This window comes from Elephantulus edwardii, unplaced genomic scaffold (assembly GCF_000299155.1).
Source record: "Elephantulus edwardii isolate Elephantulus edwardi_28Jun2011 unplaced genomic scaffold, EleEdw1.0 scaffold00324, whole genome shotgun sequence".
NCBI lineage: Eukaryota > Metazoa > Chordata > Mammalia > Macroscelidea > Macroscelididae > Elephantulus > Elephantulus edwardii.
In genome coordinates, this window is record NW_006400074.1 from 494413 (window position 1) to 500035 (window position 5623).

General features: G+C 52.4%; 1 pseudogene; it reads right to left on the minus strand.

The window, feature by feature from the left end:
• Nucleotides 1-3184: 3184 nt before the first annotated feature.
• On the minus strand, nucleotides 3185-4866 carry LOC102853858 (annotated as a pseudogene).
• Between the last annotated feature and the right edge of the window lie 757 nt (nucleotides 4867-5623).

Below are 5623 nucleotides of genomic sequence, written 5' to 3' on the forward strand. Positions count from 1 at the left end.
GTGCAACAGGGCACTCCAGAGGTGTACCAGGGTCCTCTTGCTGTAGTGGGGGTGAGCTGAGACCTCTTGCTGGATGGGAGGCTTTGTTGGGGGTTCTTGCTGAAAAGAAATATCAACCCCTTCAGAGGTCTCTGGAACTCCCTGCTGAAGTGAAGATTCAGCCTCTGGGTGTTTTGGAGGTGGATATAGGGCCTCCTGCTGGGTGAGAAAAGGCTCTACTTTTTCAACAGGCTTTGGCTATTGAGCTGGATCACACCCTTGAATTTGAGGAGGTTCAATCTCTTTAGAGGGCTTCTGGAGTTGAGCTGGAGTCTCTGACCTAACTACACAGCAGGACCATCTTCCTCAGGGAGCTCTGGAAGGTGCAAGGGGACATCCTTTCTGATTGGAGCTTTCATTTCCTGTGGAGGCTTTGAAGACTGTATTGGGATTTCCTACTGAACTGCACTTGACTGAGCCTCTTTAATGGGCTTCTGAGTTAGGCTTAACTCCACATCTGCTTGGTTTAAGGAGACACTGGGCAGATGGTGAGGCTTCTCCTCTGGACGTTCAGTGATTTCCTGCCAGGGTTCTAGACACTCATCTGTAGCCTGTAGGAGTTCCAAAAACGCAGGTAGTAAATTAGCAATGTGGTCCCAACGATCATAATCCTTGGGTTGACTTCGTCTTTTAAGTAATTTTCTAAGTTCCTTAGCAATCATGTCACACTGAAATAGAGGCTTGTCATGCTTTGGAGGTAAAGAGACAAGCTCAGTAGGTTTCAAAGCAGGACTTGTGATAGGTGTTAAAGAAATTGCTAATGATCGTTGACCTTCAGCCTGATATATATCAGAAACTAGATTCTTACTTTGATGTAGACAGGTCATTTTTCAAATGTCGGTGGGATCTAGGGGCGTAATGCAAGCCTAAAGTCTCTGAGACCTTCGGAGAATCGGTTAATATCTGGATTGGTTTCAGGGAGCGTGTTCCGTCTCTGCCCCCTGACTTGTGAAGGGGTGTCAGGGTCTGGAGTGATTCAGTTCGGTGATGAGTGAAGGGCGATGCCCAGGTCTCTTGGCTTCTGCGGGATCAGGGATCCACTGGCCCAGGTCCAGGATGGTATCTGCAGACCGTGAGGCTTGGACCAGCAGCCACAGTGTCTGCAGGACGAGCAAGCGCGTGGGCACCAGGAGGCGCAGTGGGGACATGACTCTCACAGGATTCTGCGTATGGGACCCAGTAGTGGAGCGCAGGCGGCTGTGCTCTGCGCGGTGGTGCAACCATCACTGCTGCCTTGTCGCAGACCCACTGCATGTTTGTAGCTGCATCTTGGCAAAGGTGGTCTCGTCCTGCCCTGTGCCCTACCCTTTAGTCACCACACCTTTGTTCACTCAATGTCTTTATTTCGAGTCAGAACCCATTGGATGACCATGGGGGGTTTGGTTGGTTTGGGTTTTCTTTTGTTTTGGTTTCTATTAAGGTTCATCAGAGACCAGACCCAAACACTATAGCTAGGCCTATTGCTAAAATTATTGAGACAAACGTGACAGGCCTTCCAGTCCCTTGAAAACATATGAGGACACACCCTCTCCACAGCAAGGCAAGATTAGGGCTCTTACTGTGATTTTTGAAGCTCCATCTCACATACTTTGGGCACGTGGCCAGGAGAGACAGGTCCTTGAAGAAGGACATAATGACCTGAACGGTGGGTGGAGGGACAGCGCAGGAGAGGAAGCCTCCAGATGAGATGGATTGATACAGTGTCTGGGGCCATGGGAAGGGTTCAGAGATGCTATACATATGGTCACTACATGTCTAAAGTTATTCAGTGGCACAAAACAACAACTTACTACATTTGTTGATTTTTATTTAAGCTTCATGTTTGGAGTCATCAAACCTCGGGGAAGGTCTTTGTATTTAAAAGTCTGTTGTTAATATATTTTGGTGGAACTTGAAATTTTTTAAAATTTATTATTAATTTCAATGAAAATTTACCGAGACTTTGGGTTTCCATTCATTCATTGTTGCACTTTTCTCCCCTCACAAGCCTCCCACCTAGTACACTACCCTCTTGGAAAAGTAAAAAAAAATTCTTTCATTGGTTTAGTATCCCTCCACCCAGGTCCACTCCACTATACAGCCTTTGCTCTGGACTCCTGTCATGACAAAAGTACCTAATAATTTTCCCTCTTAAACACTTTTCTTCCTTCTCTGTTTCAATGCAGGATACATTATTGAATCCATCCTTCTCAGTCTCCTCCCAACCCCAAGGTCAGTCCTTTACAACAGTGGCACCATGCAGTATTTGTCCTTTTGTGTCTGAGATATTTCACTCAGCATAATGTCCTCCAGGGTCACCCATTTTGAATAATAGTGCATGAGTTCCTTGTTTTTCAATGCAGCATACTATTCCATTGTGTGCATATACCACAGCTTCTCTATCTATTCGTTTGTTGATGGGCATTTAGGTTGTTTCCAACTCCTTACTATTGTGAACAAAGCCAGGATAAGCATGGGTGTGCATATATCTGCTTGGGTGGCAGTTTTGGTTTCTTTGGGGTATATTCCCAGTCGTGGAATTGCTGGGTCGAATAGTTATCTCTATTGACAACTTTTTGAGAAAGTGCCATACTACCTTCCACAGTGGTTGCACGGTGGAACATTCTTTTAAGTGGTACAGCACTCTTCTGTCAAAATTCTGTAGTGAGGTAACCTGGGGTTGCTGTGATGGTAAACCTTGTGCCATTGGGGTGTCAAATGCCATAACGGTTACTTTTTTTTTTTTAATCTTTTTGTTTATTCAAGGAGTTTAAGGGGGCGGGGAGGGAGGAGGGGGAGGGATGCAATAAAACACCTTTGCTTCGTTTATAAAGAGCAAGATTTCGGGAGATCCCTTCTCAAGGAAGAGGGGATACCTATTCCCCAACTACAAGCAGCGGAAAAGCCAAGCCAGGGAGCATAGAGGGACACTGGAGGGGCCCGGGGAGTCCGGTCACCCTCTCGGATAGGAGCCATAAGCTTTCTCTCTCCACCCCCACCCCCACCTCCAATGCATCTATCCCAGGGAACCTGTCTGGGCTGAGGAAGTGGGTATGTACATGGGTGGGGGTGGCACTGGGTTGGGTGGGGGGGAGGGAATAATTTATCCACAGCAGCAGCAGTTGGCGAAGGGACAGTGGACAGTAGCCTGGTGGCCACCGGTGGCCTAGGGGTCCTGCTCTTTCTTGACCTTGATGTCTCCAGCAAGGATGGTGGTGATCTCACCCTGCATGAAGGCCCAGGGGACGGAGAAGCTCACCAGTGGACACTTGTCACCACTCGGGAAGTACACCTCGCCCACCTGGCCCTGCGCCTTGATGAACTCTCGCGAGCAGGGGAAGGAGAACTTGTGTCCGGGCACCGAGGGGCACGGGACGTAGTGGGTGTCTTCTAGCCGCTCTCAGCACAGGGTACAGCACAGGGCTTCAGCCCCTGCTGTGGGGCTGACCTCAACCTCTCCATTGCGGGCCACCAGGCGATGCTGAGTTGGAGGCTGGGCAGTGGACGAGGCTGCAGGGCTGGCCCCGCCAGTGCGCACCGGGCCCCGCCCCCGCCGGGGTCTTTTGGGTGATTGGCCCAGGGCTTCGGCCACATTCTTCAGCGCAGCGATGGGTGAGGGCACACCAGGGGTCTCGGTGGAGCAGGGGCCACCGGGGGCTGCCCAGTGCCGCTGCTGCTGCTCTTCGGTAGTCAGCTTACCGGCCGCCTCGCCCTCGGGTTCAGGGGGATGCCTTGCGTCGGTATGGAGTGGGCGCCAGGTTCCGGGAAGGGGCTTTTGGGGGCGGCCCCACAGGGCCGCAGGGGTGGGCTCGGGGTACTTCTGGGGCAGGGCCTCGGCCGGAGGGGCCTCTCAGAAGCTGCGCACCCCATCGGTCCGCAGCCCGCCCAGCTGGTGCCATTCCCCAGAGCCGTGCCGGTGCTCATACTCGAGGTACTTGAAGCCTGAGGAGGCAAGGGCCTTGCCAGGCTCCTGCAGAGCGTCGTGGAACATTTGGTGCACCACGGCCAGGCCCCCCCGCGTACACGTTGCCAGACCCACAGGGATACTCGGTGAAAAGCTTCACCTCGAACTCATAGCCCGGAGGGTGGGCAGTGGCATCGAAGGCGAACACTCGCCCCACCAGCCCGTGATGCTTCTTGAAGCGGACGTTGAAGGGGGCGCAGGCGGACAGTGCCAGCAGCTGTTCGCGCACCGCTTTGGGACGCTCGTGCCACTCCTCTGCCCGGCCCCCCATGGCCTTCCTCAGATCTGCCAAACAGTCGGCATTCCTCTGCAGCTTCTCCTTCTCGAAGTCAGAGCCGAAGGTGGGACGGAAGGACTCAAGCTGGGCACCAGCGTCAGGCCTCGGCTTCCCAGGCCGGACACTGCCGCTGCCAGCACCCCGGGAGGCACTAGGGCGGGCATCGTGCCAAGCAGGGCCCTCCGCAACCACTCGGCCACCGCCTCCTCACGGCCCAGCCCATTGGCCTGGCGGGATCCCAGCGCGAGGTGGCCCGAGGAGGTGGCTCTGTCATAGCTGGCCTGGCCCGAGACACCACCACTGGTGCCTGATGGCTGGGGCTGGGCTTGCGGAGGTGGCAGCTGAAGCCCCTGCGCCGCAGCCGTGGCCAGGTCCTTGGTGGACGGGTGCTTGGGGGCCGGGGGGCCGGGCGATCGGTGCCCAGGGAGCACATGGCTGCGCTTGAGCTGGGCACTGCGTAGATGAGCAGCTCGGTGCAGTCTAAGCCCTCGAAGTTCACGCAGCCGCGACACACGGCCTCGCTGAAGTCCCACACCATGGCCCACGGCATCTTGGGCAGGTCGCACAGGTAGCACCACTGGCGGAGGGACGCCTGCACCAATGCCATGGCCTCCTGCACACGCGCCCTCGGGTCCGTTCGTTCCATCCGCCGCTGGCGTTCGATCCGCGTCTCTTACTGTGATTTTTGAAGCTCCATCTCACACACTTTGGGCACGTGGCCCGGAGAGACTGGTCCTTGGAGAAGGACATAATGATCTGAAGGGTGGAGGGACAGTGCAGGAGAGGAAGTCTCCAGATGAGATGGATTGATACTGTATCTGGGGTCGTGGGAAGACATGGAGGGGTGTGCAAGAGATGCAGTCAACAAAGGTAAACACTATTACACACTCAATTCTACCATGTACTTAATAATAAACATTATTATACAAGTGGGTATATAGGGAGAAGGCACAACAAATGAATATGGACAAGTGAAAGGAACTACACTCATAGTGATACATACGTTTGGCAGATGATATTTCTACATTAATATATGTTGTAAATATAGCCATGTATATAATAGAGCCAATGAAGAACAAAGTTGTGTAAACTTCCTAATCATAAATAACCATGAGAAAATGAGTTGCTGGTTCTAGGATTTAAGGACCATAGTCAATGGAGACAACAAGGTCAATTGGCACAACATGGTCCATAAAGACATCCTGATTTGGTGAGTAGTGACTAAGGTCTTAGAAACATGCATGCAGCCATTTAAGATGCTACTGTTGGTCTTTTTCTTTTCTAACCACCAAAGAGGAAGAAAAACAAAAAACAATTTAGTAAAAAGACCCAACTTCCATGACCCTGAAACCAGAGGAACTATG